Consider the following 14,605-nt stretch of genomic DNA (forward strand, 5'->3'; position numbering starts at 1 on the left):
CCCTGGTTTATTAACACCCTTGGTGGAGAAACTAAAGAGAGGTTGAGGTCCAGAGTAGAACTCTTTCTGGAGCCTCCTGGAGAGCACTTTCATTCATCACCTTTCACAGAAATTATTTGGAAACAACATGACAATTATCCCAGACAGATGTTTGTGTGTATGAATTCTGAGGCTGTTGAGTCATCAGAGATACTCCAAGAAAATGCATAATACTTCGGAGAGGGACATATATTCACCATTAGCTCTAGGTTGGCGAGTTCAGCACCAGGTAGGGGCTACTTATTGCTGTAAACACTTGACCTAAACCTTCCTCTTGGTCTGAACCTTCCTCCAGCCACTGAACAATATTCACTCTTTCTTGAACACAATCCATAATAATGATGTGAAGGGTAAACAGCAGGTGTCCAATAAATCAGTGTTCATAGGCCAGCTGAGTCTTGATCCCTGGATTATTAACACCCCTGACAGAGAAAGGAAGGAGAAATCCATGTCCTTATGCAAATAACTTCAGCTTCAAGTGAAAATTTGTCAGCTTGAAAATAGAAAGCATAATTATTTTGATCATAAATGAGGGACTTCCAGTTGAGTCCAACCTGTGATGTGAAACTTCCATTAACCTGAGTGTGCACCCCCGACGAGTCTCCAAAGACCTGACTTAGTAGGGGTGGGTGCAGTGCTCCACTCTTCAGAACAGAATCATTTGTAGAACTGGGGTGTGATTCGGCTTGAATCATTCAGAACTAACAATAACAAACGAGACCTTTTTGTCATTGCTGTAGCTCCATGAACAAGATTATCTAAGCAATTAGAGGACAGTTATTATTACAGTCAGAAGGAGAGAAGTGTCAGAATGAGGCCAGCAGAAGCAGGGACGTGGTGGATAATTTATTAGATGTTGAGTGCCTGTTTTTCTCTCTCCAGGCCTCTGTGAGAGAAATATCCAAATGCCACAAGTATATCCTCGGGGAGCCGCAGGGTGGCAGGAGCCCAGGATGTGGGAACATAATTGCCTTTTATCTGCTCTGATTTGGGCTTTATCAAATCTTTTGGCTCCCAAAGCATTCTGTAGCAGAAGCGTTCACGATGTTCCACGCCTGGGCCCATTGTGCCGGCGCTGCTTGGCATGCGAGAGCCCCAGGGTCTGTGGAGCCTTCCAGCCCCTTCCTCCTCCTAAGCCTCACAGCCCATGTTGCCCTCGCTTCCGATAAGTGCTGTCTGGGCTCCCCTCTAAGTTCTTTGGATGGAGGCTCCAGCCTTGTCTCCTTTCATTCCAGACTGATTGCTTCTGGGCTCTGGGCCTGTGAGAGACTACAAGGCTCATGAGAAGTACTGGTGGTAAAGATGAATTTTGCCCCCTTAGGAGAGAGTGGTGGGGCATAAAGGCTTTTGTAGGACTCTGAACATCTCCCTGTCCACCAATCTGTCTGTCCGTCCATCCATCCTTACATACATATATATATACATCCATATATAAATCTATAGGTACATACATACAGAGTAAAGCTCTGTTGTGCTCAGTCTGCTCAGAGACCAGGGAGATTTTGTGCTGAAGCAGCTCACAGCAGAGAGGAATACAGACTGGATGCCACGTGAGCATCAGAGATCATTCCCCTCTCCCATCAGCCTGGAGGCTCTAAGGAGACATGGAGACACCCACCTACTCCCCAGTGACCAAGCAATAGTTTATGCATGAAGTTTCAGCCTCCCAGGAAGATTTCAGTAAGTGAAACCTACCATTGCCACGGTTCGGTCTTATAAAAGACACTCTAAGACCTATGCTAACTAGCAAAAGCTGGTGGTTACCGGAGGCATTCAAGGCTCTCTATCTTGTCTGTGTTTGCTCACACCAAGGCCCCTACTTTCCCCACACCCCCACAGCTCTACACACACACACACACACACACACACACACCCTTTCCATTTGCACCAGCCATACCCAGGTATTGAGCTCTCCAAAACAAAGAGATGTTTCATACCTCTATTGTCCTTCCGTTCTGTCTTCCAGGGCCTGGTGAGGCCTCAGCAGCTCCTGGGCAGAGTCTACCATCTCCATCACTGTGCCCTGCCCATATCTTCTTTGTAACAGCCCTTCAGTATGTGCGTGTGACTGCAGGTCGCCTAGTGACTGTGTGTATGCAGAGCTCACTCATCTTTGCGTCCTTGGGGCCCAGAACAAAAGCCATGAAGTTTCTGAAAAGTAAGTAACAGTAAATATTCAAGTATCTTATTAATTTTGTGTTCATTATATTTCTCTCATACTCATTCACTCATTCATTCATTCAATTTCACAAGCTTATTGAACACCTACTATGTGCCAGGCAGTATGCTTAATCCAGCCTTCATGGTCCCTTCCCTTAAAAATATTTTAAACCAGTATCTTAAAATTAACCTTGGAGGGTTGTGCTAATAGTGTGTGTTCAAGTTTTGGGGTGAGTAGGAGGAAAAAAATACCATCTTATATTTACACAAGGGATTTATAGTTTTTACAAAGCATTTTACAGTCTTTTATCAAGAGTACCCCTGGTTAAGTAAGTAGGGTCTTGCTCATTCCCACTCCAGGGGACCACAGAAGACAACACGGTTCTAAAATCTGAGCTGTGTGTCCTCTCTGGAGCAAACATATGTGTTCACCAGCTCCTGATGCCACTTTGAAACAGGGAGGGGTGACAGATGGCATTTGTGCCACTCCAAGCATTGTAGGTGGCACTCAGCCACTCTGCTGCATTACTATCACTTTGTACTTTGTCATCCTTTCCCTTCTTTCTCTCTCCTATTTGTTATCTTTCTTTTCCCTTCCCCTTTCTCTCTCAGATGACTTTATCATCCCCTACATAGGCATCCTTGGGCATTACTTAGTATCTGACATTTGAGTTCCCTTCATTCCTAGGCTGGACTATACCCAAACTCCAGAATGTGAAGTGGGGGGATGGGAGGTACAGAACTGGTCCAGACTCTGCGTCCCTCAGGCTGTTGCTGACTCCATTCCATGCCAGACACCCTAAGGTGAACGAGCTGAACCAGCCACTCACCCTGGCCCATCAGCAAGAAAGGAGCCAGGAAAGGGACAGTATGGCTTGGTCTGGTTTAAGCAGAAGAACTTCAAAGACACACTCAGCTGCTTAGGGTTTCACACTGTTGCCCCAGGGAATAGGAGCAGAAAGGCAATGCTTGCTTTCCCCCAACACATTCAGAAAAACCCCCTTATCCCAGCATTAGTCTCTCCAAACCCTGCACGGGAACAGTGAATCTTAACTGACCCTGATTTATTGGAGCAGAAGAGGGAAAGTAACAGCCGGCCCTAAATGTCAAGGTGAGGAGTGTAGCCTGGTTAGAAAGAGAGCCAGGAGTGTTCCGTGGGGTGTAGCACGTGACTGGGATCGTCAGGCCTGGAGGGACCAGGAGCCAATTCGAGTGGGAGGTGTTGGGAATGCAAAGTCGGCTGTAGACTCAGCACATTAAAAATGTCAAGAACAAGGCAGAGAATAATGCGAGGGGAAGAGTGCCTTCTGTTTTGTGGGAGGCAGGTTACGAAATGTTAGAAGCGCACGTTTGCTTTCATGTGTCTGCTTGGTTGCAAGTCCAATCTGCTGTCTGCTGGAACCCAGGAGAACTGATGGGAACGTGGCATCCAGAATCCTGCTCCCATTCCAGGAAGTCCTGGCTCTACCTTCCCGTGCTCCGGAGATTCTCCTGCTGCTGCGTGAAGAGGAATTTATAGAGCGAGTCAATCCAGGCACGCTCAACGAAAGTGAGCATTTATGGCGCTGCTCATCAGGCCTGAGAGCTAGTGAGGACTAGCTGAGGCCGCACCTGCTCAGAAGTCCATGTGGTCAACAAAACAAGACAAAACAACAGGGAACTTCCAGGAAAGATTCAGCGTGGCACTGTTCTTAAAGACATTGAGCTCCGTTCTCTGTTTCTCAGCTATGCAGCCCTGATGCAGGGGCCCTCCTGGATATGCAAGAGGAGAGATTCTTCCAACATTTAGAGCTCTGTAGTTTATTACTACCAGAGCCACAGTCTTTCTGTTCAGTGCCCACCCAGGAAATGCACACTTGCCACTCTCAGCAAGAACCTGTTTTGAAAGCCCCCATATATGAAGTGCTCCTGGGAGGAAGGAGCTGAGCCACTGTCTTAGGGGAATTTCTGGAACTTATTTTCCCATTGGTGAAACGTCAATAATAACACCTGCTTAATTGACTTCCAAGAGTTGTGGGCAGACTTAAAGGAGCCCATACATGTATCTGGAAGCACCTTCAAACGGAAGGGATGCTCATTGCTCAGCGTTGGCCCATTCCACTGGTTTTAGGCCCTACGGCAGGCATCTTGCTGGCTGATCTCGCAAAGAGGTCTTTCTCTCACCTTCAAATGCAGCATTCTGCTTGGGAGGCCAGAATGTCCTTTGGTCTAGAGGAAACTAGGCCATTGTTTGCGATAGGTCCAGGCAGACCAAGTCCAGGACAGGACACCTTCAGGGTCTCTCAGAACATCACCTGGCGATAGGCCGAGCAAGCCTGTTTGCTGCCTTGGGTGGTGCCCAGACCCTCCTGTCTCTTCATTTGCAGATTTCTGAATCACTCTAAAAAGTGGTGATTGGAGCAACATAACTTCCCCAGATCATGGCGAGGGGTCAGCCACGGTCATTAGCATGTGTCATTAAGACCTCTGGGATGTCACCAGAGAAGGACCTGTCAGTTGGACCCAACTGTCCAGGTAAATCAAAGAATGCTTGTCAGCCCCTCAGGAAGGGCTGCCCTCAAGGCTGTACTCAATGCCGAAAGGTTGGAAAAACTAACAATTCTGAGAGAGGACTCAAGGTTTCACGCATAAGCAAGCACTGGGGACAATGCTCAGGTCTGTAACAGCGGTAACAATACCCATTGTAATATTCAACACAGGCTCAGCCAAGGTCCTTGGGGAGTGATAGTGTGGGGAGGGGTGCTGTGCCCTCCATCTAGGCTCCAAAAGAAAAGCTCTTATTATTACCTAGTTAAAAACAATGTAAGCAAGGCAACTCTGTGACTGAAACATGTTGATGGTGAGGGAGAGACTTGAGGGAGACTCTGAGCAATTCCCAGAATAAATTCCCACGTAAATTCAAAGAATACTAGTGGAGAGAAGCCACTGCTCGCTGTCTTTTAAGCCAAATAATATCTTCCTGCCGGAAAGGGGGTTGTTCTTGGCAGTTGGAAGTAAATGTGAGGAGGGAATCAAAACATGATGCCTGAGAAAGGAATCCATCAGAAATCTGAAGGCAGGAACATGGTGAGAAATAACAAAGAAAGATGAGTTGGTAGCAGGAACAAAGATTAACTGTACCAAAGGAGATGACATGTCGGCTCTTAGAATAGGATTGGTGACGCCACGTACTTGATAGTAGGCCTGGGGCAGCCCAGCTGCAGGTCCGTGCATCCTTCACTCCATTCTTAGGGCTCAGAGGAAGGTCCCTGCCCAAACATGGGGATCTCAGGTCAGGCTTCTGGAAGCTGAAGCTGCAGCCCCCACTGCCTCCTCGCACCAATTCTGGAAGGACACTCCAGGACCACATCAGCGAGGCTTCACCTTGTGATAGAAAAAGTCAACACAGAAGGTAGTGAAACCTGGCAGAGAGTATTTTCTCTTCACTCTGCCTTCAGTTACTGGAAGGGCCTCTGGGGGGACTTCGGCAAGTTTGACAAATGGCAGAAGTATTGGGAAGAAATTTTTTTTTGCTGGCAAAGGGGAGTGGATGATTGGCCGTAGACATGCCACTGTAGTTCTTAGTACTAAAACTGTAGAGGACGGGCAGAAAGGCCAGCTTCCTTGCATGTTTGGTCACAGCTAATGTCCCAGTGCCTGTGTGCAAACTCCTCAAGTATTAGCATTTGGGTAGAGATGAAGTTCTCTGTGGTGGCAAGAATGAATTCATCCCGAACGATATCCTGGATGCCTCCAGCTAGAGGCATCAACGTGTGCACGTGAGTCATCAGGCAGAAACGACTACACTTGCCCGACACCAAAATCCGTGACTCACAGAACACTCACATACACGAATACCCACTGTTTCCAGAAGCACCTTTCTCCAAGTGGCTGGGAGCGGTTTACGAGCTGCTAGCTCATCCTCAGCATGTCCCCTGCAGGGAGAGCAAAAGGTAGGGAGAGAGGAAGGGTAGACATAATCATCTGCATTTTATGTGGGGAGACTGAGGCCCAAACAAGCCCGCAAGGGAAATGTGTAGACATTTTTGAGTCAGATACTGCCCATGGAAGAGCCAAAATGAGCGGTTCAGAATCCTCAGTAGACTGTCTTCTCAGGCAGCTGTTCTCACACAGCCTCCAAACAGGTGAGCCAAAAATGCAAACTCACTGTATTTTACATTTATAACCAACTTCCCACCCTTCATTCTGCCCAGGACCTCTGCTCCATCTCCCTGTGACCTTTTATTGACTTCAGAGGCCTTTTAATCCTCCTTTCCTCCTGAGCCGCTCTCCGTTCTGACAGACACCTCATTCCTGACATTCACGGCATTCTTGACCCCAGTACTGATCCTCGGTATCTCTCCCCTTCTGAATCTCTACCACCCTCTCCCCTCACCTGTTCCTCACCCAGACATCTTGATGCCCAGAGGTCCGATTGCCAATAGGACGAAGACTGGGGCTGGAGGAAAGTTCACAGAAGGAGTATAAAGTGCCCATTTTACTCATTTATTTTTGAAAATCCAAACGTTTGTCAGATGAGGCTTTAGACCAGATCTAAATACCCTCATGTCAAAATAACCACTGCAAAGTGGCCCTGTTAACATAGCTGCATCCAAAGGACTGGAGGTCTAGATGTCACCTGCTGCTGGCTGGCTTTGATCCTCTTTTTTGTGGCCTTGCCTTCTGTCGCTCTGACTTCCGGTGTGTGGTTATTCAGAAGAGTTAGCACCGGGGCAGCTTTCTACTGTGTTGTTCCGAGGGAGGAGTATATAGATGTCACACATGGAACCCGTCTAAAAACCCAACAGGATGCTAACGCCATGGCCATGTGTCTCTGCCTCCCCGTGAGGCAGCCAGGCTGGCATCAGTCCTCTCCCCAACCTCCTTCCTGCCCCCATCCGCCCACCAGCTCTTGTTGGGTCAGAAATACAGTTCTCCGGTGGTGCCAGACAGCCAGATGATGCTGGAAAAAAGAAAGAAAAAGGAAAAGCAGATTTCTAAATTAAGCACACGTCTCATTTATAAAAATAAATAGCCACAGCCTAGCAACAAGCTGACAGCTCAGCTTCCCTCCGTGATGTAACCTCTGTGGCTGGAGCGGGGGATGACACAGCCTTCAGAGAGCCCCACGCCCTGGCCCCTTCCCATGTGTAGTAGTCACCCGGAGAGTGCTGACACTGGCTTTTTGAGGACCCAGCTTCTCATTCAAGGCCAACCAAGGGCCAAGCTCCAAGGAGCAGAGAGGAGCCAGAGCTTTCCAAACTTGGCGAGGCCCCAAAACACCTACAAACTCTTGGCAATATCTGACACACCTGAAGTGAAGGCAGATGAGGTTCTGTGGGCTGTTCGGTTGAAACAGAAGTGGCTTCTTGAGACCCTGACTTCTCTGTTCACCACTGAATGCCCAGTATCCAGCTTAGCACATACACACTAGGCTCTTAGTAACTGAATGGAGGTATAAATGAATGGACAGATGGATGCAGTCATCCCATCATCTCTGCCCCCTAGACTTTCTGCTCTAAATAGTGTGAACTCCTGAAGATGAAGAGAGGCATAATCTCCCCATTATGACATGTACCAAAGAGGAAGTGTTCCCTGGGATTTGAGCCAATAGCTGGAGTGAGCACCTGTGAGGCTGTTAAAGGGTGTAGGCTTTTACTGCTCCAGGTGCAGACTGTATGGTCTTCACACATGGAGAGGGACCCAGGGTATGGGAGGTGTACTCGGTAATAATTATCAGTTCTGGGGCACCTGTGTGGCTCAGCCAGTTGGTGTCTACCTTCAGCTCAGTTCATTGTCCCATGGTCCTGGCATTGAGCCCCACCTTGGGCTTTCTTCTCAGCAGTGAGCCTGCTTACCCCCTCCCCACCTGCTGCTCCCCCTGCTTGTGTACTCTCTCTCTCTCTCTCTGGCTGTCAAATAATAAATTATAATAATAATTGTCAGTTCTCCCAAACCTTCTCTCATTCTTTAGGCAACATCAGCTCCAAGGAAGAGGTATTACCAGACAGAGAATGTACAGAACAAAATAGTACATGAGTTTTTGGTGTTAGTCCTTTTGGAAAACAAAGTGGATTCTACTGTGCCCTTGGAGTCTCCATAGGCCAAACACGTCAGAAATGGACCACAGTGTGGAAGATTTAATCTTATCACCAACCCTCTCAAGTCACGAAATGATTCTGACTCTCCTCAGAATACTAAACATTAAGCAGTCTTCTAAATTCCATGAGGATCCTGCTGAGGTTGGAGGGGACAATCTTAACTCCTCGAAGCAGTGTTTCTGTGAGGCCTCACATACTCCCTACTGACCAGAGAGCGGTTGTAGTCAGAAAGTCTCTCACAAATCACCATCTCAGAGCAGGGGCCCTCGGTTAAAAAGATCAAAGAAATTGGCTTACAGTTGTCTTTACATACCCTGTCTGGTCTGACCAGAAGCAGTAAAACCACATCCATGTCAATAGGAAGAAGGTTCTTAATTAAATTCAGATGTACAAGAATATATTACCAGTCTATTTTTGGGATGATAATCTATTATGGACAAAAAAAATTCTGAACAGCAGCAAATGTGGTACAGTTGCATTGTGCTCCACATAACAGCACACAGCAAGAAAGCAAGAGTCGTCAAAGACGCCGATCATCTCAATCCCATAGCCTTCCCGAAGCATCTAAACTGTGGCGCTGGGACATTTAGGAAGAGGGACTTCACCAGTGGCCTGATTAGAGGTGTGACCACAAGGACACAGCCCCAGCAGAGGATAAGCAGAGAGACTGATCAGGCTACTCGAAATCTAGAGTGACATCTCTTTGGTGATACTAAGAGTAACCCTCTCCAGAGCAGGTCAGCCATGACACTCATAACCACAGTCCTATGCTCCAGCCTGGGAAGGGAACAGTGTGTCCTGTGGGTCCCTAACGCTCTTGCCCAGGGCTTCCACTTCTGAAATGGCTGCATAGTGATAAGATGCAACTGACCCCCACTCTCTTTAAGCATTACAGAAATTCTTGAGACTAGAATCCAAGACTTGGCTTTGTGACCTTAACACCTTGGAAATGCAGTTTTCTTATCTATAAAATGGGGAGAGTAGAGGCTCTGCTCTTCAGTCTCCCAGGATTGTGTGAGGATCAAATACAACATTGTTATGTTCAAATGTTTCTCAGCCTGCAAGCTATTCTTCCCTGTGATTTTATTTTTTTTTCTAAATTGTAGAGGTATACAGTAAGAAGTTTGTTTCTTTTTTTTTCTTTTTTTTTTTTTTTAAGATTTTATTTATTTGACAGACAGATCACAAGTAGGCAGAGAGGCAGGCAGAGAGAGAGAGAGGAGGAAGCAGGCTCCCCGCTGAGCAGAAAGGCCGATGCGGGGCTCGATCCCAGGACCCTGAGACCATGACCTGAGCTGAAAGCAGAGGCTTTAACCCACTGAGCCACCCAGGCGCCCGAAGTTTGTTTCTGATGTGGGGAATGTGACTTTCTTCATCACAAACTTCCAGGGTGCTACCTGGTTTTGGTGTACCAGAGTTTGCTCTATCCTCGTCGTAATCCTAATTTTTTGGCCTATTTTCACTTCACATACCAGAGACTTCTAATATTTGTGTGTATCTGTGTGTTTGTAACTTTCTCTCCCCTTAGGATTCTTGAATCACTGCTCGGGTTCTAGAATGCATGTGAGGCTTTGGGGGATGTGCATGGTCCAGCCGTTCACATTGCAAACGGAGGCCCAGGGCCCAGATACTTAACGTACCCATGCCTGGTCATGCATTGAAGGAGACACAAGCTCCCTGCTGAGAAGGGAGTCCAACATGGGGCTTGATCCCAGGACCCTGGGATTATAACCTGAGCCAAAGGCAAACGCTTAACCAACTGAGCCACCCAGGCACCCTGAAATAATTTAATTTTTAATAAAAAGATCCATGAATGGGGGCGAGAGAGACAAAATTTCCATTAAAGGATTCCTATAAAGATGTAGATCCCATTCATCAAAAAGAAAAACACTTGATGGTAAATTAGGGCAATCCATATTACATAAGAAGCAGACCACAAAAGTGCTTCCTAATTGTTTTAATTTCATGGTACACATTTTTAAAAATTACGATGTCTGCAACATGAGGTGAACTGGAAGGAGGAGTTACTTAAGGCCAGAGGTGACCAACCAAGGGACTTCTGGACCACAGAAACTCTCAGCCCGCCGAAGGCTGAAAGGGCCAGTATACCAGCTCACTTGTAACCCACTGACTTCTTTGAACCATAGAACTACAGCATTCTGGCTGAAACACAAAGGTCTAGACTCTGCTCCATTACAAATCTGAAATCCATGTTTTCTCTAGGTTTCTGGTGAAACTTGCAAAGCCTAGGAAAAACTCCCTCTGATGACCCAATATTTCAAAGCTACCTTAATGGGCATTTACTACAATGAGACAGGTGTGGGTTCCTGTTTACGTTTCTACTTCTTTGGTCCAGGTTTATCCCATATGTACACAGAGTTACAGGTTGAGCAATGACCTAATGATTTGCAAGAAGGAAGTAATCCTTGATCACATTTAGCCTGCGTTCAGTTGCTGACCTGAAATGAGTTTTACATAAACATTACAAAAAAGATATTGCCAACAATTTAAAAATTCAGAAATTTCTCATTAATAAATTTAGGTAAACTGGCTTCTTTGAAACATGGTAAAATCTGATAACTCAGCCACAGTTCCCCCCATGGTCATAGTCATCTGAGACTAAGGGCCTAAGTAGTGCAGTGGATAGGAGTGTTGGCTGCAAGGGTTCAAATCCCATCTCTGTTGCTTTCAGGTAGCTTTATTCATGAATTTAACCTCTCAAAGTCTTGGCTTTTCATTTATTTTTTATTTTTTAGAAAGTGCACAAGTGAATGAAGGCGGGGGGTGGTGGCAGAGAGGCAGAAGGCAGAGGAAGAGAAAAAATCTTCAGTTGGCTTCATGCCCAGCACAGAGCCTGATGTAGGGCTCAATCTCATGACCCTAAGGCAAAATCAAGAGTTGGACTCTTAACTGACTGAGCCACCCAGGCATGCCATGTTTCTCATTTTTAAAGACAGTGTTAAACTAATAGCATTGATTTTTGTGTACAGAAAAATGCTCGAAACAGTGGCTGCCATATAATAATCACTTAGTAAACGTCAGTGATTTCTCCCCCACCCCACCCCACACCTTCCCTTACACAAGTAGCTTTGCTATTTTTCTGAGCATAACTATTAGTCTGGATAGTTCAATAAAATGAGTTTGGGACTCGTGGTGCCTCAGGTCACAAGGTAGTCACTCAAGTCTACATCCTTCCCTGGGTTGATTGGCCCAATCCCCAGCCTGACACATACCCTTCTTCTTCTCTGAGCTTCTTCCTCATCCCACAGGAGCCCATAATGAAACCTGACAGCAGGGCAAAGGACACATAGCCACCCTGAGTTCTCAGACTTCTAATTAGAGTTTTATGAACAGAAGAAACATGGTTCCCCTGGTTGCTTCAAGGTGTCTCATCCACTTTCTAATAGCAAGTCTTTCCCAGCATTTTTCCCCGTAGCCGCAAACCCCCAGGCATATAAGGAGAGAATCTTTAGAGTAATTCAGTTAGCAAGTCAGTCGACAAGAAGACATGAATCTACAGAAAAATATGGAGGTGCTTTCCTCATAGAAAGTTGTTTTTCATAAACCAATTTCTGCTGCTAAGCAACCTTGATGATGCCTCTTGTAGATATATAGCTAAAGACTGTCCTTGATTGTCTACAGTGGATTAGGCTGACGCTCTTATGAGTCAGAAGAAGGTACCAGAGAAAGTTTAATTCAGGCTGGGATGAATGTAAAATATTTTGTAAGAAGCAAAATAAGAGCGGCATGCCCAGGTAGTGATGTATAAGGCATACAGTCATTTTACTCACACTTTGGGGTGTCAAGCTTGTTTGGGGAGTTAACTCTAAAGAGCTGGATTGTTCATTCATAGCTGAATGGATAGAGTCATAGTGTGAGAGACAGTCTCCCTGGTTCTCTTAAGAAGACTAATAATTAAAGTTGTGGTTAGATCTTACACCAATCTAAGGGAAGTCCAGTGGAACTCCCTGGAATCGAGAAAGAGCCTTTGAGGCAGATTCGATGTTGCAACTGTCAAATCCCACAGCATAGTCATTATGCTAAGGAGATGAGGTGAACTGTGAGCCAGCCAATAAGAACAGCTGGAGAGTGGTACCATTTCCAATTGCTTCAGTCTCTTGGCTCTATTTGGAGAGGTTGGGCAGGGGCAAAGCCAGCTCCACAGTTCCTTTTTACAAAATTTAACACACTAGGTGGCTACGCCTCCCATTGCTGAAAACATGGAAAATTCTCTGTTGCAATTTCCTAAGCCTCTAAATATATATTTCTCCTAAGAACTAAATGTGGCTATTTCAACAAAGCCAATCAGTTAACATAAAGAACATTCAGAGGGAGAAATGTTTGGAGTGGGGAAGGGGATTTCTTACAAAGTTCAATGACTTCTTAAAAAAAAAAAAATTCAATGACTTCTTTATAAACTTCTTTGCCATATTTTTGATAGTGTAAGAGTCTAATTAAAAATACCACTATAGGGGCACCTGGGTGGCTCAGTCGGTTAAAGCCTCTGCTTTCGGCTTGGGTCATGATCTCAAGTCCTGGGATTGAGACCCACATCAGGCTCTCTGCTCAGCGGGGAGCCTGCTTTCCCCCTCTCTCTCTGCCTACTTGCGATCTCTGTCTCTGTCAAATAAATAAATAAAATCTTTTAAAAAATATACCACTATAAGCTACTAAGGATAAAACTGCAAGAAGTGTTAAGAACTGCTGGGTATTTTAAAAATATTTCATTCATTCATTCAAGAGAGAAAAAGAGCACAACAAGGAGAGCTGTAGAAGGACAGGGAGAAGTAGTCTCCCCACTGAGCCCAGAGTTTGATTTGGGGCTCAATCCCAGGACCCTGGGATCATGACCTGAGCTGAAGGTAGACACTTGACTGACTGAGCCACCCAGGTGCCCTGAGAACCACTGTTCAGACCATCTTCAACACTTGGTTCTTTCTCCTTTACTTCTAATCTCTAAAAATATCACCAAAACCCAGGGCTTCTCACAACAAATCTCTATCTCTTCCCACTACTATGACTCCCTCCAGGCTACTCTGTCCCACCCCTGAACTGTGGAGTAACATCTCAAGTGGAGGTAAGAAAAATAGAGAGCCTTAAAGAGATAACTGCCTCCTGAACTCTACCATTTTCTTCTTCCTGCTGGAGGAAATAAAACAAACCTATGGCACAGACTTGGCCATATAATTCTGAGTCAGTGTCAGTCTCATTGGTCAGGAAGCCATTTAACTTCACTTTGCTTCAAGCTTTCCATCTATAAAAGCAAAGCATATGACTTGTTGCCTACTCATTAACCAGGACTGCGCTGGGAAGACTCATGAACAAAGGTTTAGAGAGCTCCTGCAAGGAGTGGAGAAATCTCATCACCATGTATGTTCAGGGAAAAAATGGAAACAGCCCTTGTCTGTGAAAATGAAGTTGCTTCCAGTCTGATGACAACTCTGTGCCATGAGGTTAAGCATAGGAAAGATCCAATGAATGCCAATGGAAGTTGCCAGAAGCAATGGAGATGAGAAGGGTTAAGCAGGCACCAGGATCCAGCAGCTGACCAGCTCTCTGGGGAAGTTGGGCACGCTGTCAAGAACAGTCAGAAATCCAGAAGACTTTTCCCACATAATCCCTGTATTGGACACTTTCAATATCTTGATCAGTTTGTTAATGACATAGGTTATGGGCAGGTTTCAATATTCATCAAACTGTACCAAATGTGCAGTGTATGTAAATTTTATCTTAATTTAAAATCAGTCTATCTAATCCCACTCAAACAAATGAGTTCCCTACTGTGCCATGAACAGCTATATTCCAATTACCTATTTTTATAATAGTCTCAGATTTATATTTAACAAGATTAATGTATGCAAATATGGATATTCATGTATATCATAATCATCAACACAGATTAAAATTGGCTACCTGCCATTCTCTAGGAACTTATCTCTGCACATATATAATGCAGTGATAACCTTTCAAATGTCAAATGCCTTTGGAATTATCAAAAATAAAATTAAACTGTGAACAGCAGACTTTTAGTGTTAAATATGTTTTACAATGTTCTAATTCATTAAAAATTCATAAAGCATGTGTGGAAATGTAACAACTCTATCAGAATATTGGTTTGCCCAGATGATCCTATACTCTTAGTAAGCCTTGTAATAGAGTTTCCAATATATATTATTTAGACTTGAAGAAAAAACAGGCAACAGCAGTCATAACTGAATTCATGAATTGATTTTGTTTGGTTTGCTGTTCTAAAAAAGAAGATAAATCTTTCCTAGGTCACACGTGTGACTTACTGAGAACAATCAGTATTTGAAAGCTGGGTCCTT

At 45.2% G+C, this 14,605-nt stretch overlaps 1 long non-coding RNA gene across 1 annotated transcript in view; it reads right to left on the minus strand.

Annotated features, from left to right (window-relative positions):
• Nucleotides 1-2,165, minus strand: part of LOC116574489 — a 6,426-nt gene extending 4,261 nt beyond the window's left edge. Inside the window, exon 1 of the long non-coding RNA XR_004279341.1 lies at nt 1,977-2,165. This is a non-coding gene — a long non-coding RNA (uncharacterized LOC116574489). The remainder of the gene's footprint in view (nt 1-1,976) is intronic.
• Between the last annotated feature and the right edge of the window lie 12,440 nt (nt 2,166-14,605).

The sequence above is a fragment of the Mustela erminea genome, chromosome 15, assembly GCF_009829155.1.
Source record: "Mustela erminea isolate mMusErm1 chromosome 15, mMusErm1.Pri, whole genome shotgun sequence".
Lineage (NCBI taxonomy): Eukaryota > Metazoa > Chordata > Mammalia > Carnivora > Mustelidae > Mustela > Mustela erminea.